The sequence below is a fragment of the Ochotona curzoniae genome, unplaced genomic scaffold (genome assembly GCF_017591425.1).
Source record: "Ochotona curzoniae isolate NIBS_2020 unplaced genomic scaffold, NIBS_Ocur_1.0 contig_65, whole genome shotgun sequence".
Classification (NCBI taxonomy): Eukaryota; Metazoa; Chordata; class Mammalia; order Lagomorpha; family Ochotonidae; genus Ochotona; species Ochotona curzoniae.
Genome location: NW_024466508.1, coordinates 919463 through 940435, shown reverse-complemented (window position 1 = coordinate 940435; position 20973 = coordinate 919463). Strand labels below are relative to the sequence as shown.

At 54.4% G+C, this 20973-nt stretch overlaps 1 long non-coding RNA gene across 1 annotated transcript; it reads right to left on the bottom strand.

Annotated features, from left to right (window-relative positions):
* Positions 1–287: 287 nt before the first annotated feature.
* LOC121163855 lies at positions 288–20772 on the bottom strand. Its single transcript, XR_005884984.1, has 4 exons — positions 20650–20772; positions 14391–14490; positions 13749–13856; positions 288–719 (listed from the first exon to the last, which is right to left on the bottom strand). It is a non-coding gene; the product is annotated as an uncharacterized LOC121163855 (long non-coding RNA).
* Positions 20773–20973: the final 201 nt, after the last annotated feature.

Here is a 20973-nt window from a genome sequence, read left to right as displayed (position 1 = left end):
CCTTTTCCTAGCCAGGCGCCAGGTGCCAGGTGAATATCAACCTAGCCTTAGGTGAAACAAATGGCAGTTATCTTTACAAACCCCCGCTTGAGCATGATGTAAAAAGCCTGAGCCAGAGTTTGACTGATTTTGTATAAATAAAGCAGACAGCTTTTGTGCGTGGTCCATTATGATGATGAAGAGTTCCTAGTGGTCCGTCTCTTTCTTTGCGCCTCATCCATGCACCCTTCGCGAGTTCCGAACTCAGCTGGAGCTGGACTCCGGCACAAACCAACATGACCAGGCTGAGCAAACAATGCTTTTTCTTATTTCATCTTGGCATAAAACAGAAATGTACCAACTGAACCCAGTGGGTCAATGGCTCTGGCTCACACAAGGGTGATGCTATGAACGAGAGAGATGACTGGACTCCCCACATAAGGGTGGTTCAGTCAGGATGCGTCTGACTATGATGTACAAGAAACTGAGGAAAACCTTTGAAGACTGGGTATTCACAGCGTGGGCTGGCAGAGGCTCTTCGGTAGGTATTTCAGGCAGAATGTCCCTTTCTAGGTTGGTCGGGCCTCCTTCATTGCAGGACATGCTACCGCAACATCGAATATAATAGAAAGAATTTGTTACAATCTTTTTAGGTGCTTCTGGAGGCTGTTGAACTGGATATACAAATGAGCAGTTGTATGTACAGTTTTTGATAACCAGCATTTCACGAGCGTTCAAGCCTAAAAAAGAGAAAAAGACAGCACATGGAAATCACTGATGCCACACTTGCTGTCTGTATTTGTCATGCATGCATTCTCCTCCACCAGCTGTCACATGACTGCCTTCCCCAGGGTCGGATTACCGTGAGACTGATGCTTGCTGCAGAAAACTCGCTATGCACACTGCCTCCTCTGTGTCTGCCTCTGGCCCTGCACAACAGTAGTTGCACAAATGCAACACACTGGCCATTTGTGTGGCCGTAATAGGAGAGCAGCTCCGGGGTTACATGCAGATCACCAGCCAGGCTTCACTTGTGTCCCAGAGACCATGCCAAGCTGGAGGAGGAGTGCCCCATGAACAGGACTCATGTTGGTTTCTGCAACTGGCAAGACTCCTCCAGGACACGGGCCTTTCCACGTCCTTTGGCCCAGCGTTCCAGCTCCTCAACCACACGCAAATATTCCTAAGCCCTGCCTGCCACCCTCCTCCCAGCATGCACAGGAGGGACCATTCCAACACGGGCTCCAACAAGCACGGGTCTCCTCTTGATGCCTTGCCCAGTGGCCTCAGGCAGCCAAGGCCACCTGAACAGAGTTCAGCATCAGACTGACCACAGTCCAACATGAGACAAAATTGCAAGCCTCCTTGAAAACTAGAGTGTAGAATACAAACACTTGAGCCTGGAACTGACCATCAGCGACAGACGCATGAACGACTCCAGGCCTGGCTGCCTTGATAACACAGAAGGAACTGAGGACTAGAAGCAGTCAGTTAGCTTCCTTCATTGCCCATCTGACAAGCGTATGTCTGTTGTGTTGTCCACAACAGAGCTATCAGGAGCTATGTCCAGGAGCTATCAGAAACATGCCCTCTTAGCTAGCTGACCAGCCCATGCTGGCTTGTGACAGCCCTTCAACCTGTCAGAAACCTGCCCCCTTAGCTGGGGTGGTCAGTTCCCTCTGGATAGGCTGCTGCTGACTTTGGGGACCACATCCCACACTTGCTACTTACTGGTCACTACATGTGTGTGCCTCCTAAAACTGCCCTAGAACCTCGGCTGTAGACTTCACCCACAAAAGGCAAGAAGGGCCGAGAATCATGGCTGGACACTTGGACGTGAGTCCCATCGAGTCACATGCACTCCTGAATGTGGCCTTCATCTTGGAAGTCTCCACTGCTGCCTGGTTTCTTCAAGGTCCTGGCTATGACAGCCCCACAGGCTGCAGAAAAGTAGACCACCCTACCTTGAGCATTCAGTGCACTTGCACAATGCGAGCATGGCGCTATAACTACAGCTAGCACAGCTCAGCGCTCCGCTCGCAACCTGCTCCAATTCCATCAGTAAGTCGATCAGCAATTGCTCTGCCTGTGTGTGTGGTCAGGTTTTCCCTCTCACAGCAGTGAAGTATGTCATTTTCTGCTTTTTATTCGCTAACCTACTTGTTCTATGACAGCCATTCTCCTTAAACACTAGCCTTTCAGAGTTACTCTGACAGCACTGCTCTGCTAGCTGCATCTGCTTTCATGTGAGCTTAGTCATGATGTGCTCACTATTTCCACTTCTGTTGGCCTAAGTGTTGGAGAGATTTCTGTACTCATGGAGAGTTGTGCAACACCACTCCTAGCACCCTTCACCCCGTCACCCCACTATTCCACATCGGCCCCGGGCTGCTGACACAGACAGCACTCGGACGCCTCAGCAGGTGACCCCTGCATTCCTGTGTCTGCAGGCACACAACAGCCATGTTCCAATCACACTGCCACATCTGTGGCCGTCAAGGCCGGTATCGGTGGCCATATACTGAGCATGCATTTTGTGCAGCTGCTGTGAGATCACACTGTTCATGCTATACGCGTGTGGGGCAGCGTTGGGTGGGGTGAGGATCTTACTTGCGGTGGCCGGGGTTAAGGGCACTCTTTCAAGTGAGACTGAGGCGGCGAAGGACTCTCCCATGTATGCCTCTGTGGGGCCACCATTCCCAGCTCTGTGCACAGAATGCCAAGCAGCCAGGCGAGGCCTGAGTCGGGGAAGCATTTTAGAGTGAAGAGGCTGCATGCTAGTGCCCATCCTGACACCAACAGGTCTCATTCCCACATGCAGGAAATGTCTCCTCTCCTCCTTGCTGCAGCCTAGGCAGACCTTGGCATTATGCCAGTTTTCTTTCTGCAAGAGCCATTAAATTACCCACAGAGGAGATTTCTAGAGAGAACGAGACCGAGAGAGGATTTTCCACCTGCTGGTTCACTCCCCACATAGCACAGCGGCCAGAGGTGAGCTGAGGTGAAGTCAGGAGCAGGAGCCAGGATCCTCCTTTGGGTCTCCCATGTGGGGCAGGTGCCCAAGGCCCTGGGACATCCTCCGCTGCTTTCCCAGGCTACGCAGGCAGCCGGAGCAGAAGTGGAGCGGCAGGAAGAGGAAGCACCACCCATGTGGGATGCCGCTGCTCACGGGGAGGACTTGTCTGCTGAGCCACACTGCTTTTCAGTTGGTCCCACTGTGCTCTCGAGAGCCACAATCTCTCCTGTCTTTGCCCTATTTCCTAGGGAGACTGGCGACACTGAGACTGTTGTGTTGCCACAGCTCTCTGTGCCTCCGACATGTTCACTCATTCTTGGCTGTGTGGCCTGTGGATACTTTCTCCCAAATGGATGAAGAAGGACTTTCAACTGGCTGAGGTCCAGGCTCACCAAGCATGCCCTTTGGGGATCCTGCTTGCTCACGCTGCACTGTCGGCTGGGTTCCCAACGTGAACGTTGCTCTCCTGTGTGTGGTTTTCTGCGTGCTGAGTGTCTGCTGTTGGCTTCTCTGCCCACCACACATACCGAGCACCTTTCGTGTGAGGTCTCAGGTCATCGTCCCTGTGGCCACTGCGTGTGCAACAGCAGTCTTTCCTGCATGGCCACTTGGTGCCTGTGCATCTTGGGGTGCTGTCTCTGCATGGGGGCTGCTCCTGGGTTCCCAGGTGTGTCCCACACACCTGTCTCACTGACCCTGGCTGTCAGTTTGGATCTGTGTATCAGCTTTTTCCTTGTAAGAGTTCCTGCATGTCCCAGCACACAGGCTGGGCACTGCTGAATTGAATAACATAGCAGCCTTTAGCACTCCTGTTCACCATAGCGGACTCACTCTCTTGTCTCGCTTTTTATGATGTTTTAAGAAGTGTGCTCGCCCATGTGGAAATTGCTGAGGAATAGGAGAAGTTGGATGAGACCATTTCTTACACTTTTCTTTTTCTTCTTCCTGTATCTGGGGCGGGGTGGGGGCAGAAGAGGAGAACCTGTCCCAGTGTCCTAACCCCCGTTCTAAGTAGGGATGCGTGCAGCCGCCTGATGTCATTCCATGGTTCCTGTTGTTGAGCATTCTCCAATGGTGCTGCTCAAGTGGTTTTCAATGTTCTGAAATGCTGTTGATTTTTTTTGTTTCCAAGATGAGCAAACCTTTCCAAGGTCCACTGGCTGACAGAGTCTAACTTTCGGTTCTCCACTCGCTCAGGTACTTGTCATCACTCAGTCCAGCGGTCCAGCCCGGAGAGTCCCCATAGGGACCTCAACTGAGGTTATCCCAGATTTGGCTCCTGTGTGTGTCCGACAGTGTGGGGTTTGACTCGGTCCCTCACCACATCAGCCTATAAACACACTGGTGGTTGTAATTGTTGGGTCAGTTTTGTCTCCAGCCCCATCTCTTTGCAAACCAATGGATGCTGAGACCCTGCCCACCACACACGTGGCCCTCATGTACACCAGTGGAAACCGCAGCCCAGTCAGAGTGACCCCCAAATACCCTCACCAGTCCTGTCCCGAGCCTTAACATGTGCACATGCCAGCATGTGCAGCAGACTGACCCAATCTGTCCCACATGCCATTCGGCTTTTGTACACACCAATGGATGCCGCAGTGTACCTCAGCCTGACCAACCCCACTATCCAGCCCACAGTTAGTCCAGCAGGCGTATCACCTGTCCAGCCAGGCTCACCCTAAGTCCTGGTTCTCATGCGCACCAGTGGGAGCTGCAGCCCATCAGAAGGGTGTTCACAGTTCTCCCTCTGGGCCCACTCCCAGCCCCAGAGCTTGCCCTCTCCAGGTGGTGCTACAGTCTAACTTGACAGGACTTGCCCCCATTCCCAGCCCCTGCGAGCTGATGCTGCAGCAAAGCCCAACCAGCCTGCACTTTGGCTCATGCGTACATCAGTGGATACAGACACTTAGCCCCGCCTGGCTCTCTCCCTGACCCAGCTCACATTCAAGTCAACATGTGTTGTAGCCCTACCCTGCCTGGTCTGTTCCCAGTCCCAGTTCTCACACTTGCCGGTGGGAGCAGAAGCCCAGGAAGGGAGTCCTTGCTACTCGCTTACTGTGCTGGTCCCACTAAATGTTAAGTGTTTTGAGGGGGGTGTGGCCCAGTCTGGCATGGGTTGCCTCACTTTAGCATTTGCCAGTGGATGCTGTAGTCTGTCCTGCCCAGCCTGCACAAAGTTCCAGCTTATGTGGAAAGTGCTCCAGCCTAATCCAGGCTGGACTATCCCCAGTCCTAGCCCTAATGTGAACTGGCTAGTGTTGCAGCCCAACTAGGCTTGTCCTGCACCCCATCTTAGTTATTGTATCTGCCAGATCGTGTTATGAACTGGCCCAGCATGGCCTACTGCTGCGGCCGACATCTCCTGGACCCTATCATGGGACAATTCCACCGTCTCGCCTGCAGGCTGGTCACAAGAATGCTTGAGTGATTGCCAGAAATGTTTGCTCGGCTATCTGCGCAAACTTTCAGGAATTGAGAGTCTCAGGCCATCCCCGCAACTGCAGCTTCCTGGTAGTGTGTCCCCAAGAGGTTGAACAACGCCGTATGGAGAGATAGACAAGCCCCCGGGAGTGAGGGTGGACATGTACAGAGCACCAGACAATAGTGTAAAGACAGCAGCATTTTCACAATAAAGCAGCATTCTCCTTACACGAATGACCCACTGTCTGTTGTCTTTTTCCCATCAGCTCGGGGAACGCAGTGGCGTGGGCATTGCCGCAGCCTGCCCCATACCTGACCCACACATATGCTGGCAGGTCCTGCAGCCTGGGCTGGTTCCAGTCTTGGTTCTTGTGCTCGGCTGCAGGGATTGCACTGTGGTTGAGGAGCTCCCCAAGCTCCTCTTTCAGGCCCCCTCCTGGTGGCAGATTTTGCATATACCGGTGGGTTCTTGGCCCAGCCTGACTTGGCCCACCCTCTTGTCCTGGCAGGAACAGGGGCCTTGTCCAATCAGTCCACACCCATTCCAGCTCATAGTGTTGGGTGTTACAGCCCAGCCATGTCTGTTCACGTCCAGACTCAGCTCCTGCATGATTCAGTGGGTGCTGAGACCTAACCCAGACTGTCTTACAGCCCTCCTGGCTCTCATGAACACCAGTAGGTGCTGGAATCTAGCCTATCCTGGCACAACCCATACCCAGTCCACACTCATGCCCAGGCACACTACAGTCATGTTCAACCCAGTTTGTTACCCCTATTCCAGCACTTACGCTCACCAGTGGGAGCTACAACCCACCAGAGGCATTCGCTTAGCTCACTGACCAGGCCTATTCCACAGATTTTACCAGTGGTTGACCCAGCCCAGCATAGCCCATCCTCCATCTTGGCCTTTGCCATCAGATGCTGCAGCCTAACCCAGCACTGCCCACCCCCAGTCCTAACTTTCACTGATGGGTGGTGCAGCCCAACCCTGCCCAGTCAGCCCCCATCTCTGGCTTTCATGCAAACTGGTCGGTGTGACAGCCTAGCCCAGCATGACCCGCACTCCATCCTAGCTCCCACACATGCCAGTGTGCTAATGTTTGGCCCAGCCCTGCCCGGTCCACCCCTCAATCAGAACCAACCCATATACATACTGACAAGTAAAGCTGCCTTGGCCAGCCTGACCAATACCCAGGCTTGAAGCATGCTCACCAGCAGAACCTATAGCCCACCAGGGCAGTTCCTCAAGTTCCCTAGCCAGGCCCATTCCCAAACCCAGACCTCACATGTGCCCTTACCCGACACAGACAATCCCCTCTGTCAGCCTTTGTGTGTGCTGGTGGATGTTGTAGCCTGGCCTGGCCCAAACCCCGCTGATGGTGCCTTTAGGTGCTGCAGCCTGGACCAGCCTGGCCTGTTCCCAACCACAGTATCCATGAGTGTAAGGGATTCCAAGGTCATACTTAGCTCAGCTCCTCACGACCCCAAGCTCCTGAGTAAACCAGCAAAGACTGCAGTTCTACAGGGGGTGAGTCCACATACGCCCCACAGAATCTGATCCCGGACCTGGTTCTTTCACATACTGGTCAGTTTCATGGCTCAGCCCAACACTGCCCATCCCTTGTTCTGACACTCACTGGCAGATGCTGTAATCTAGCAATCCCAGGTAGGCCCCCAGCACTAGTACTAGTGTGCTTTGGGTGCTGGTCAGCAGCGGTCAATATTAACTAGCCCGGCTCAGGTTTCCCACTTGGATGGGCACATCAGTCTGACCCAGAAAGGTCATCCAGCTTCCCTACCTAGATCTGCACCAAACTGCTAGAGGTGGTGGGAAAGGACAAGCAGGAGATGGGGTGGACTGGCTGCACGAAGGACAGGCTGAGGTCCTGGGATGCCCATCTCTGAGGAAAGCCACCCTGTCCTTCCCTACTCAGAGGCCCCACTTGCTGCCTTCTTGCCAGCCCCACTGCAGTTCCTCTTTGTCACCCACTCCCAGAGCCAGCCACGCATGCAGCTTCTTGCAGAAAGCAGTCACAGCCCGACTCATGAGTACCAACACCAAAAGGGCAGCACCCAGCCCCTAAAGACCCTCGGAGGAGGCGCCATGGACACTCAGACCAGCACAGTCCACACTCGCGAGCTCAGCCGCAGTCAAACCAGCAGATACTCCCACGCCATGAAGAGGTAGCCAACGGGGGCCTTCTGTGCAGGCCTGAACACAGCTGGAATGTGAAGCTTAAGACATTGATGAGGGCACTGGGGACCACAGGGGCTAGACCAAGCAAGCTAAAGGCCTAGCAAGATGCTCCCATCTGCCAAGGCCTGCCATGCCTCTCCCTGCTGTCTGCTTGATTGGTTAGTGGGGCCTATGAGTGAGAATCCAGAGTGGTCTAGAGCCTCACGTGCTGTCTTCACTGCACGTTTGACCTTGCCATCCTGTGGCGATGACAGCCTCTAAGGGTCCAGTTGATGTGCTCTAGGCAGGCAGGCAGTTCAGAGTCCTGTATCTGGAAGCCACATCTCCTCCACCTGTGTTATTTTTTTTCCCTTTTTTTCTATCTCTGTGTTAGAGAGTGTGTATCCTTGGATGGGGGGGGGGGTGCCTCGCCACTCCCATCTCAAGCCACATAACCTTAGTGTGAGAGGACTGGTCCTGTTGCTGGACTCCAGGCATAATGCTTTGCCACCTCAAACAACCTGAGGGAGACGAAGTGTATCCCTCAGCTCATGTGGCACTCATGAGAAGTGGAGGGTTATACCTAGATATTAGCCAGCCTGGACATGTTCCAGGCCTGAGGCCTTGCCACTTCAGACCCTCCGAGAGTGGCAAAGCGACCCACAACAGTTGAGGTGCAGGTAAGACACACAGAGAGAATTATGGGCATCTGGTTTGTTTTGTTTTGTTGTTTTGTTAGTTCATTGGTTTTGCTTTCCATGTCACTATCCGCCCTGGGATATCGCCCAGGCCTGAGGCTCCACCACCTCAGACCCTCTGAGAGTGCCAACGGAGCCCTCAATGCCGGAGGTGCTTGGAGTCCCTGACAGCCATTTCCTGGGCAGCTGCTCTCCTCTGCCTGAAGTCTATGTGGGTCACCAGCAGCAGTGATCGAGTGACGAGACCTCCTGGGGTCACAAGCCTCAGGCAGGGCACAGGGGCTCCCTGAGCATTTGAGTTAACCTTCTCAGCATTCGGGGTCTTTGTCAGATGTTCCCTGTGGATCACTAACAGCATAGTGGTGACAAGACTTTCTGGGGTCACAAGCCTCAGGCACAGCACAGCGTGAGGATTTCCAGGGTGCAGGAGCCATGGGACTCATCCAAAGCTCCATCAGTTGGTTCATTACCCAGGAGCTCAGCTTCCTGGGGCAGGGTGTGAGCTCCTAGATGTCTGTATCCAGTGATGGTCTTCACATCCATGCTTGTCTGCAGTGCTGTGAAGGAGCCCCCAACACTTCTGCATGTAGTTTTATGGTACCAGATGTGTTTTGGCATTGGTGGTGTCTACCCAGGTGTGGTGACTTATCTGTGCATAAAAGGGGCATTACTTCTGTCTTCTGAGATCCTACAGAAACTGCCCAGCTCTAATAGCTCCGTGTGCTTGCCCACAGACACACTCAGTACAGTTTCGAAACTGGCCACTGGATCCCAAAGCCTCATGCGCTAGGTGGTAAAATGAGTGTACACAAGTAAGTGAGCATTTCAGTGTCCTGTGGTAATTCAGATGTCAGAGGTTAAACAGAAGCATGCTCCAACACGGGGAAGAGTCTGCAGCAGACTCACAGAATGGAAATCCTGACTAGTATTTCTGGCTTCAGAATCAACCCAGATGGCGCTCTGGACCGGCAGAGGTGGGGTGGAAAGATAGGACACTGCTGCCACGAGTGTCCCTCTGCCATCCAGGCCCCAGGGAAAAGAAGTGGCCCTCCAAGAGGGCTGGGCTCTTCTTGGAAGGGAGCAGAGAATTCCTGCTTTGTGTGTGACCTTGTCTAATGACTGATGGGGTTGTAGCAGATTCTAAAGAGCCTTCCACAGCCTAGGATCACGTATCAAGAGCCTCAGGTGATCACTGACGTCACACATAAGAGTGCTGATGTGTTAAATTCACAAGAGTCACTGTGTACTAGCTTCCCGTGCAGGACCTTTGTGTTCCATGCTGGACTGGGGTTGATGGGTAAACCTTGCTCTCAAAGATTTACTTTGTCTTAGGCTGTTACATAGAAGATATTCAAATCTCATCAGTTTTTGCTATGCCTGAATATTTAATTCCTTTAAGGAGATGTGTATACCTTGACATTTCTGTAAAGTTCATTTCCGCTAAGTCTCAGTCAATTGTTATGGTGTGTTGATAAGCTTGCAAACAGGGACTCAAGGGACACCGACTGAGAAGACAAGTGGCCTATTTTCTGTAGTCCAGGTTCAGTGACCGCAGAGTGGGCTGCATGCTAAAGGGCAGTTATTGCCACCACGCTCTTGGCAGAGGAAGCGACAAGGCTGACTTTAGGTCAGCCACTTGAGGTTCAAACACCACAGCAAATACAAGGAGTTTTAGAAATTAAGGAGCATCAATGGTTAACAGGGAACATCTCACAAAATATCAAGCCCTATTGCTAGACTCACCTGAGATGACTCTTCATGTGTGCCTAGTAACTTAAGCTTAACTTAACTTACCCAAGTCCGTGTGACCCCAAAGTTTAGGGGCCAGCCTCGCGTCTTTGAGCAGGCCCTCCAGGCAGATCTAGTCCCTAGTATTCTTGGGCCCAGCACACTTCTTCAATATGTTGGTGCTTATCTATGCTGCAGCCCCTCCCTAAACCTTCTGGCAGCACTGAGGAGTTTACCCCTTCCTGTGTAGCAACTACATACCACATGTACCCTACAGAGCTGACCAGCACGATGACCTCTAGGGAATCTAGATGTGGCATGGTTTATGGATGGCAGCAGTTACGTGAAAGAGGCAGTCAGACAGGCAGGCTACACCTTCGTGGGCCTTAGCCAGGTGCCGGACACTCAGGCACTGCCGAGCGATACTTCAGCTCACAAGGCAGAACTGGCTGCTTTAAACAGAGCCTGCAGTTAGGAGGTCAGTGAGTTCATATCTATACAGATTGTAAATGTGCTTTTTTTGTGTTCCATGCACATGCAGCAAGGTGGAAAGAGGCCTACTGACTGCTAAGAACCCAGGCAGCATGGGAGGGAGACGGCAAACCCACTGCAGGAGGTGCTGGGGCCTGAGGAAGCAGCAGGCATTCGCTGTAAGGACACCAGAAGGAGTGGGGTCATAGCAGGAAAGGAAATACCCTGGCACAGCACAGGAAGTGTGACTCCTCAGTCTATACAGACAACCGAGCCACTCAGTGCACGGTCAGAGGCTGAATGTGCACAAGGGTGAGGTGACGCAAAAGGTGCCAGTGGATGGTGGGCTTCAGGTCATAAGGTCACATTGCAATGGCCTCTCAGTGGGAAACGCTTAAGGAAATGCATGGCTCCACCTACCTGGGAAGAGGAGCTTCAATACAGGTAGTCTCGCGAGCATTTGCAGGTAGGGATCACATACTGTCCTAAAGGAAGCTCATTCTTGCCCCCTTTGTCTACAAAACAGCCCTGTTGGTCATGCTCAGCCAGCACCTTTGCTGACTCCTGTGTAGAGGAGTGGGACTTGTCCAGATGATGACCAGCAGGTTCATTTTGCTGCCATGCCTCCAAGTGTCTTCTGGGTTTATTGCTACTTTCACAGGTTGGACGGAAGCATTCCCAACTAAAGTAGAAGAAGCACAAGCAGCACCCAAGGCCCTGCTAAAAGAGATAATGCCACGCTGTGGGCTTTCAAGGCCCCTCGTTTGTGTCTAAATAACTCAACAGGTAGCCACAGCTCTAGGAATTTCTTACCGTCTCCTCACCTCATGGAGACTTCAGTCACTGGATAAAATTGAAAAGGCTAACCATAGCCTCAAGAAAACTCTAGCTAAGCATTGTCAAGAGAGCTCAGATACATGGCTTAAACTATTGCCGACTGCCCTTCTCAGAATGAATAGTGCCTGTGGCTTCCCTCAAGCCTAGTCCACAACAGGGCAACCCTTCCTCACCTCTGACCAAAGCCACATGAAGTGTGTTATTAATGTGGCTGGGCCCCAAGGCTCTGGTGGAATACAGTAATAAAATCCTCCCAGTGCCAGATCCCAACGTCCATGAGCAGCCAGCTCCCCAGGAGACTTGGTTCTGTTAAAGACTTGGTAGGAGGGCTGTCCTTCAGAGCAGCCACAGCCTAAGTGGAAGGAAGCATACAGGTGCTGCTGAACACATACACTGTAGGCACATTACAGGGCATCCCACGTTGGACATCTGCCAAGAATTAAAACTCTACCGCTTAACCTTCCTAGGTGCACGTGCAGGAAGAACCTGCCTGCTCCTGTGAACCAATCCAAGAGCTCAAAGGAGGATGTGCAGAGCCCATTCTTTCTTAGTACCATGGCTGCTGATCTGTAAGGCAGGCATGGATTATCCACGTCTTCTCCTGATTCTTTCTGAAAACTGCTTTTGGCAGGAAGCATCCTCACTCACCTCTTCTTTAGTATTACAGTGTCATGACATGGCGCATGAAGCAAATTTTAAAAACCTCCTCATTTCTCTAGGTAACTTGGCTTATAGCTCAGGCCAGCTTTTACAGCAAGCACTCAAGTATGTGGCTGCCTGGGCTGAAGCATTTACGGCTAGCCGGCAGGCCCGCTTTCTCACAGAGCAAGGAAGAACCTCCACCCTAACGCCTCCATCTTCACGGACAGGGATACGGAACACCGTTATGCTCGGGCGGGATGGGTTTACAATCTGCACGGGCACAATCCAGCAACTCCCAAAACTTGGGAAGTAATGGGGTATATTTTCTTGTTAAAAGAGATTGATTTTATTTTTATTGGAAAGTCAGATATACAGAGAGGAGGAGATACAGAGACGAAGGTCTTTCGTCCAATGATTCATTCCCCAAGTGAGCACAACGGCCGGTGCTATGCCGATCTGAAGCCAGGAGTCAGAAGCCTTTTCTGGGTGTCCCACCTTGGTTCGGGGTCCCAAGGCTTTGGGCCATCTTTGACTACATTCCCAAGACACAAGCAGGGAGCTGGATGAAAAGTGTTGTCTCCGAGATTAGAACCAGTGCCTTTATGGGATCCTGGTGCATTCAAGGCAAGGACTTTAGCTGCTAGGCACCTGTGCCAGGCCTGATATATTTCCTTGTACCGCACTGCTATTTGTTTTGTCCCAATCTTGCTCATACTAATGGATAAACTTGTCAGTTTCAGAATCCAGCAACTACTCAGAGGCAGTAGATCTATTTGGGGGACACAGACATTGGCGGTGGCCGAGAATTCTCCAGCTCGTGAGATGGCTCTACTGCATGAGACAGAGATCTCTGAGCCCAGGGTAAGCAGGGTCTACATCCCTAGCTAAGAAGAGGAAGCTACAGAAGATACGTGTCGGCACCCTTCAGGAAATGTCTGAGGGGGGATGGGGGGTCTAGGTAGACAAGTAGAGTCTAGACCATGAGTCTGGAAGTCAACTTCCTCTACAGGTATAAAATTTTCTTGTCCATCCATGTGCTGTCCTCAGTGCATTGCCATCAAGACCTGGGATGTGGTGCCATGTTGCATTGCTAAGGAGTCCCCATAAAGCTGTCTGGAAAAGGGGATCCTGTTTTTGGTCACACATGTCAAGGCTGCACTGCCCGAGAACTCAGTGTAGCCGCTCACTTTCTTGCTATTTGTGGGCAGACGGCAAAGAAAAAAGTTTTAAAAATCTCTACCTAAACTTTTCATTTTTTGGCTCACTCTGTCCAAATATGGTCCACCTGTTTATGTTCATCACACTCTGAAAAAGTTAACACAGGCTTAAGACGGCTGGCCATTGTGCACGACATGATTTTACAGTAAGAGCTGAAAACAGAGGAAAAAAATATTTGGCACTGACCAAAACATCTATACCCCCCTGCACCCACTTGGTGACAAGCACTCCTCACATGACCATATGGCAAGAAGTGCCACTGGAGTCTACCACATGACCAAGTCAGACAAGGACCGCGGCTCTGTGGCCCAGCCAGTCTCCTTGCCCTGGACATGAGGCAGTTCTTTACACAGCTCCTCCCACCTGCCACAATCCCCGTCAGTGCAGGAGAGTACACATCGCCCATCATGAAGCAGACCCTAGTCCCTGGGAATTTGCTCTCAGGACAGGAAGATGCCAGGGCCAACAGAGATCATGGTGAGGGACACAGACAGCAGACTGGCCCTGCCTTGAAAACTGCTCAGGACCTAGCCTCAACGTTGACACGATTAAAGGTACTCACGCACAGACAGTGTCATGCAGCGCCTAATATCATAGAGGCAGGTTTTCCTTCTAGGACAGTGGAATGTATTGATGCTCCAACATTCAGAACAGGTCACATTATAGGTCCCTGAGAGAGGAGGAAAGAGGCGTTAGAGATCTCACCTTCATGACTTTGACCCACCACTACCAACCAATTCCACCTCCTCCCAGAACAGCCACTGCAGGCCCAGCCCTGGCACAGCCTTTGTCCATCACCAGGTCCATGAGCAAAGCCAGGCAGCACTGAAGTATTCTGCCCTCAGAGACAGGATTGAGGAAGTGCCACATGGCAGCCATGGGTGCGAGAACTGTATTCTGCAGGTGAGGCCACCTGTCCCAGGAGGGCAGGAAGCTGCCATGGGCCAGTGTCCTCTGGGACGGCACTGGACACGGCCACTGTGGCCTGACCTGAAGGGAAGGTACCACGCCCACACCCCCAACCCCACCCCGTCAGGTTCTTGGGAAAAGCAAGCCACCCACTGGACCCTCTTCTGCTAGTGAGGCCACCCCCATCGCCCTCACACACCACTGTCCACACTCAGTAGGCTCCGATGATCCAACCCCACCACACCTTTCCTAATGTCCAGTTCAACTCCAGTGAAGTCCCAGCCCCTACACTTACAACGTTGCTCACTAACGGCAGTGCCATTGCTCTCCACCAGAGGGAGCCCCACGACGAGCAGTAGGGCAAGCAGGATCATGGTTTCCTGCAGGAGCTGAACCTGCAGGTGAGAAGTTAGCAGCAGCTTGGTGCCAGGGCTGCAGGCTCCCCGTGTCCCCCCCAGGACAAAGGGGAGATCTCAGGAGCAGTAACCATGCACCAGCTTACACACTACACGGCTGCGGTGTCAGGAACGCCCATGGATACAAGGCATGGAAGGTCAGGAAGAGGGGACTGCGGGGCCACAGAACAGTGGCCCAAAGAAAGCCAGTTTACTCACATGGCCTTCTTAGTAAATGAGGGCTTTCAAAATCATCGTGAGAATACTGCAGGTGGAGGGGAAGAATTATCAAAATATCTTTTCAACTTGGAAATATATTTTTTTGTTGTTGTTGAATTGCACAATTGTGAGATGTGAGCACAGCTGACCGTACTAAGAGCTGTCTCTGCAACATCACACTTCCGTCACGCCAAGTGCAGTTTCTTTCCCCCACACAAACCGCTTCTCCCGCACTCTGCACACAGCTGTGTGCCCAGGGCTTGCGGTCCAAGCACAGGCCCTCTGACACGGATGCCTCTGTCCGTCCCCCACGCACAGCTGTGCCTAACCCCTGCGCTCTGCTCTCAGATCTTCCCTGCTGCTCCTCCGTTCCCATCCAGAACCTAAAGGATGCCTTCACAATTCCTCTGCACCATTTCCCCAGCCACTCATTGTCGATCCGGTCTGAACCTCATTCTCGCCTTGCTCAGTAGTGTTGCAGGTGCGAGCGAGATCAAACTTAAGGTTTACTAAGGAGACTTTATTAACTAAGCTTGGTGATAATACAATAACAAATCACAAGTCCATACAGCAATCCAACCAGTCATAATCCAATGAATCACATCCTTAAGTCCATCCACGAAGCTGAAAACCTATGTCCCAGCTTCCCCAACAATATAAGTTATCCTTAGAGACGTGCAACGAATAACCCGGACACACTCACAAAGTCCTGGGCACACTTACAAAGCCGCAGACATTCACCTTTCCCTGGCTCCTCTGCCCACATTCTACTACTGCTAGGCCATGTCTCTCCTGGAACTCCTGACGGCACACAAACCAGAAACAACGTTATTATAACCATTGCCCCTTCTAAGCAGCACAGAGGGACCATGCTCAGGGCAGTACCTGTGCTGGGTCAGCCAAGAGTCGAGGTGCCAGAATAATGGAAGCACCTGGCCAGAAAGAGAGAGAGCCCCTGCCTCATGGGCCTTTTAAAGGGGCTTGTGAGGGGTGTGGTTACACAACAATGCAATACCATCCCCTCTCAGTTGACAGGTCTCACCTAAGTGTTGTGGGCTAAGGAGTTGATTAGTGCTCCTTGGGATGTGCAGGAACAGGAACTGGGCTTGTAGCTAACAATGCCGAGACTAGCTGGACTTGTCTGCATCCAATATCCTGGCTAATTTAGGAAGGGGGCTGTTGAGCATGCAATTATCATTCCATTGTTGTTAGGACCCACCTTCAGGACAGAGGGTAGGGGACACAGCCACATTTCACTTGCCCACTGTCAAGGGGTGCTGGCTATCACTGGCTGCACCCGATAACAGTAGCTCACTGGGTCCATGCGACCCCAAAGTTTAGAGGCCAGCCTCGCGTCTTTGAGCAGGCCCTCCAGGCAGATCTAGTCCCTAGTATTCTTGCGCCCAGCACACTTCTTCAATATGTTGGTGCTTATCTATGCTGCAGTCCCTCCCAAAGGACCTGTCTCCAACATACCACTAGTGTTGGGAGCTTTCCAGCTGAGAAAGGTTATGGGCTAAGTCAGAGAAAGTGATAGCTTCCACTTCTGTCACCGTCCTGAGACCTCCTGCGCCCCCACTTGCTCCACTCCCATGGCCCCCAGCACGCATTATACTCCCTTTGTCTCCACCCGCAAAGCACATCTCCTCTGTTTCCTGGGCCAGATTCCAAACTTCCCTCTTCATGCTAAAACCCCATACAAAGTTCCAAAGGCAAACCAGATCGTCCCTCACAGGAGACCTCCCCCTCACCATCCCCTTCCCAAACTCTGACGCAGGCGCTTTCCCAAGGCCCTACACCTGCTCAACCCACAGAAACCCCCTCCTAATCTACACTCATGGCTCTCGGGCACAAAAACTCGGTTTCTGGTCCAAAAGGCAGGGGACTCTCCCACCCTGGGGCCTATTTCTCCAGGGAATTCGACAGAGTTCGGCACGGCTGGCCCGGGGCCTAAGGATCCCGGGAATGGCATCCTCCCGTACCTGAGCCCCAGAAAGCCGCCTTCCCTCGGTCCTCACAACACGACCCTCCCACGGACTGCAAGAGCTTCCCAGCTACTGCCTTGTCAGTCTACATCACCATCTTGCGCCCAAGTACCTCATGTCCCCCCTCCAGCCCACAGGCACTGTCCACTGCTGCCTCTCTCAGCCCAAGACTTCCTGCCCTGACTTCCCCCTTCCCATGACTGCATGTCACCACCTCACGCACACTCATGTGCCCAAGCCCCTGCTTGGTACATCGATGGCAGTGCCTCCAAATGCCCCCTTTACTGCTGGGTTGGCAATCACCGAGGGCTCCCGTGACAATGCCTCCTCTTCCCCACATCCCTAGAGGGTCCCTGAGGCTGGGTCCCCGCCTCAACACACAACCTCCCAACAAACTGTTACCGTTGATCTTAGCCAATGGACAGATCATACACACTCACACAGACTGTCAGCATGCCTCTAACACCGTCCACCCCGATGCCCACTGTGGTCAAGACGGGTCTTCTCACAGCCCGAGGGACCCCTGCCACAAAAGGCAAGCTGGCTATAGCTGTTGCCGTCGCTGCCCAGCTGCCAAGCGCAGCCACTCTCAGTCACTGCCAAGGCCGCCAGCAAGACAAAGAGGACTTAGCCGAGGTCTGCTCCCACACCACCGACCTCGTCAGGTGGGCGCAGCACCCCACCACACCAGAGCGGCAGCCTTCGCACCTCAGACCATTCCTGACTCCCACCGACTCCTCCCAGTAATCCCACCAGAGGCACAGGCAGTCCAGTCCCTCAGTCTGCCTTCCCATCCTCATCTTCGGAGCTGGCCTCCAGGGATCTCTGACTTCACTCCTTGTCCTTTCTGCTTCTGTTCCTAGCGCAATGCACTGTTTGCAGTCCCAATCACAGTCCTACCTGAGCTGGCCACGGCCGTGGCAGCAGTGCCCCCGAGCCACTCCAACTGGAGTGAGACACTGCCCCCAGCACGCCTCCGCTGCCAGGAAGGCTGCTTTACTCCTGTGCTGCTGCCAGCCTCAGGCCCGTCGCTGGTCCCACACCTGCCACACGCTCCCTCCAGCTCTCCTCCGCAAATTCGTACACACAGCACGTCAACTTCTCTTCAGCACATTCTTGAAACAAAGCTTCCAGGGCTCTTCCTGCTGGGTCTCTACACACAGCTCCTCAAGGGCTGCCAAGGCCCCCCCTCCTCCTTCCAGCTCTGGGAAAGGGTCACGGACCGGTCAATAGCACACGGATCAGAATAACACCCACGCGGCAAGGGGAGAAACACTGACGTTCACCACGGCTCGCCGGCCCCAGACTACTGCAAGGCTAGGGCCTCGCTGATCGGTCAAGCCCCTGGGTGCATCACGCCTTCTTCCTTGCCCTTTTCCTGTGCACTGAGTTCACTGCCCCACATCCTCCCACCCGCGGGACCTGTGCTCCACCTGCAACCTGACACTCTTGCAGACCCCAGCTCCAGGGAGCATCAGGACTCCTCACACCCCAGGGGAGCGGCCTCTATGGCAACTGCTCCTCAGGTTCCCCCTTCACCAGGCAGCTGGCGGGGGGTCACTACTGAGATGCGCTTCTGCTCCATCTTCACACATCAGCCACGTGACGGGAAGCTCACCTCAGCCCTCTGTCCCACTCACACACTCTCCTGCTTCCTGACGCCTCAGCCGCCTCCCACCACGCCTTGCCCCTCACCCAGCTCAACTTCCTCCAACATCTATCCCGAGAGGCTGCACAGCAATGCCCTCCCCGCCCGGCCCTCAGCTGCCTCGTGCTATAGAAACCCCACCCGTAACCGAATCTTGCCCTTGGGCACGCGTTTGCCCCGTGTGCACGCCAGCAGCCGGCCACCTCTCCGGATTTCTTGCCTTGACTTGTCCGTCCTGGCTCAAGCCTGCGTCCTGGCTCCTCCCGGCCCTGCCGTCCTTATCCTTACACATCTCTGGGCTCAGCTCTCCCCTGGGGCACCTACCTGCTCCATCCCACGGGGATTCAGCCCAGCTCAGCTCAGCTCGTGGCCCCGGCTGTCTCATGAGCCCTCTCCACTGTGCTCTGTGATGTCCCTTCCGCGTGGCGGGAGAGGTGCCCACCTGCTCTGACGCACACCTGCTGCCTTGCTCACCGCCAGTGTGTCTCACGCCTGAATTCTGTTCCAGCTGTCTCCTGGAACCTTTCCATGACTGCTGTGAGAACAGCATACAGAGGACAGAACAATTATGGTTTCACAAAGGAAAAGCTTTCAACAGGACTTATCAAAGGAATCACATGAACGTTCTGAAACGAAAAACAGAAGGTGACCAATTCCACTGCGTCAAGACACCAGTTGACATCTCCACGTCCCGTATCCAACTGCCTGCATTCCAATCTCACTCTACTTCCCGACCTGCTGACCAGCATCCTGAAAGGCAGTGACCACGGCCCGCAGACTTGGCCCGCTGCCGCCGTCCACGTGGGGAGTAGCTGCAATTCCCGAGAGCTGCTCGCAGCCACACCCAGGCACACGTGTCCCGCGTATCAGAGGAGTGCACTAAGTGCCCCCAAGTTACAATCACACTCATTCTCTCTCTTCTCTCTCCCCTGCCTCTGGCCTCCCCATCTTTCTCTCCATCTTAATGAACGGAGCCAAAGACAACCTCAGGACACACAGGACAGATTTGGGGGAAATCTTCAGACAACTCTTACGGAGAACTAGACAAACAGGAGGAACGGAATGGAACCGAGAAGGAGATGCACAGAGGAGATCGGCGGGGCACAGCACACCTGTGACTGGATCGTGCGAGGGGGACAGTGAGCGGGTTGGGAGCCCGGGCGACATCTTCCAGGAGCCAGCAGAACCAACAGAAAGCTCAGCGGCTCCACAGAGGAATCAGAGGGAACAGAACCGTGGGCACCCGGCAGCGTGTGAGAAACAACAGCCTGAAGGTAGACCAAGTCCCACCTAGGAGACCAGAACCCGGGAACCTGCAGGCTGCCAAGCAGGAGGACACAGGGGGGCTGGCCAGGCCTGCTCGGCATGGCGGCAGGGAAGGTGGCCTTCAGCTTGGCCAGCAGAACTGGGTGCCCTGCAGAGGCCCAGGCGCCAAATGAGAAGAGGGCCGCCTTGTAGCCCGGGCAGCGGAGAGGAGGGCACAGCATCCTGAGAAAGCACGCCCCAAGCCGGGGCCAGGCAGGAAGAGGGGTCAGGAGAGGCGCCTGCAGCCCAGGGCTCCATGAGTCTCAAGAACGTTTCCTGCCTGGGCTGGCCCAAGCAGCGTGTCCTCTGGTCCCTTGGAAGTGAGGAGCACAGAGCAGGCGCCTCACCCGCCCACTCCCCACTGAGACTTTGGGACCAGGAGGGAGGAGGCAGGTCAAGCTGGCTGGCAAGGGTCAGAGTCAAGGCGCAGGCCCAGGGAGGAGGGCAGCACGACAATGTGGGCGTTCTTGCTCACCCAGGAGGAAGCCCCAGCCAGTGGTTCCCACAGCCCGCAACAGGTGCAGGCAGGGGCTCAGCAGACCCACGACCCACTGACCACGGGGCCTGGCCGTGAGCAGTGCAGGCCCGGGACGGCGCCAAGGGCATGGCGCCCAGGAGGCCCAGGCTGTGTGGGGGCAGGGGCGCTGCCACCCCAGGGACCAGGGCTCAGGCAGGCCAAGCCAGCACGGGATCCAGGCGCGGGCACTCCCGCAGGGAAAGGGGCCTGGCACGCCGAGGACGGGGCTCTGCAGGGACGGCTTGGTCACCCGCGAATCGGGTCCTCAGCAGAAGCCCACAGCGGCCGCCTCAGGCCCTGACCACGGGCCCTCAGGTGCCAGCCTCCCTCGCCCCTCCTTTCTGGAACCTTCCCCCCGTGGCCGGTGGCTGCCGCCTCAAGCCAGAGCCTCAGCCAGCTGCCGCTCGCCCCCACACGGACCCCCTCCTCGGACCCACTCTCTGTGTGCCACCTGCCTTCAGCCACACGGACGGCAAGAGGCCTACCCGAAAGACGCACGCACTCAGGCTGCCTGGCGCCTCCGTTGGCCTGGAATGTTCTAGAAGGCCTGGTGGGGTGGGGGGCACAGGAAGTGCCTCTTCTGCCCTGAGCGTCCCGCAGCCCCGCCCACTGCCGCGAGGGTGCGTGCATGCGCCAATGGGGCCCGCACCAGCAGCAGAAGGGGAAGTGGAGAGTGAGCGCTGGAGCCCCGCCCTGCGGCTGCTGGCCATGGTGACTGTCAGCCCCCAGCTTACTATCCCTTCCCGTCCCATCCCATCCCTTCCCGGGATCAGCTCGCCTGTGGCCCCAGCACCATAGGCCTGGGCTGG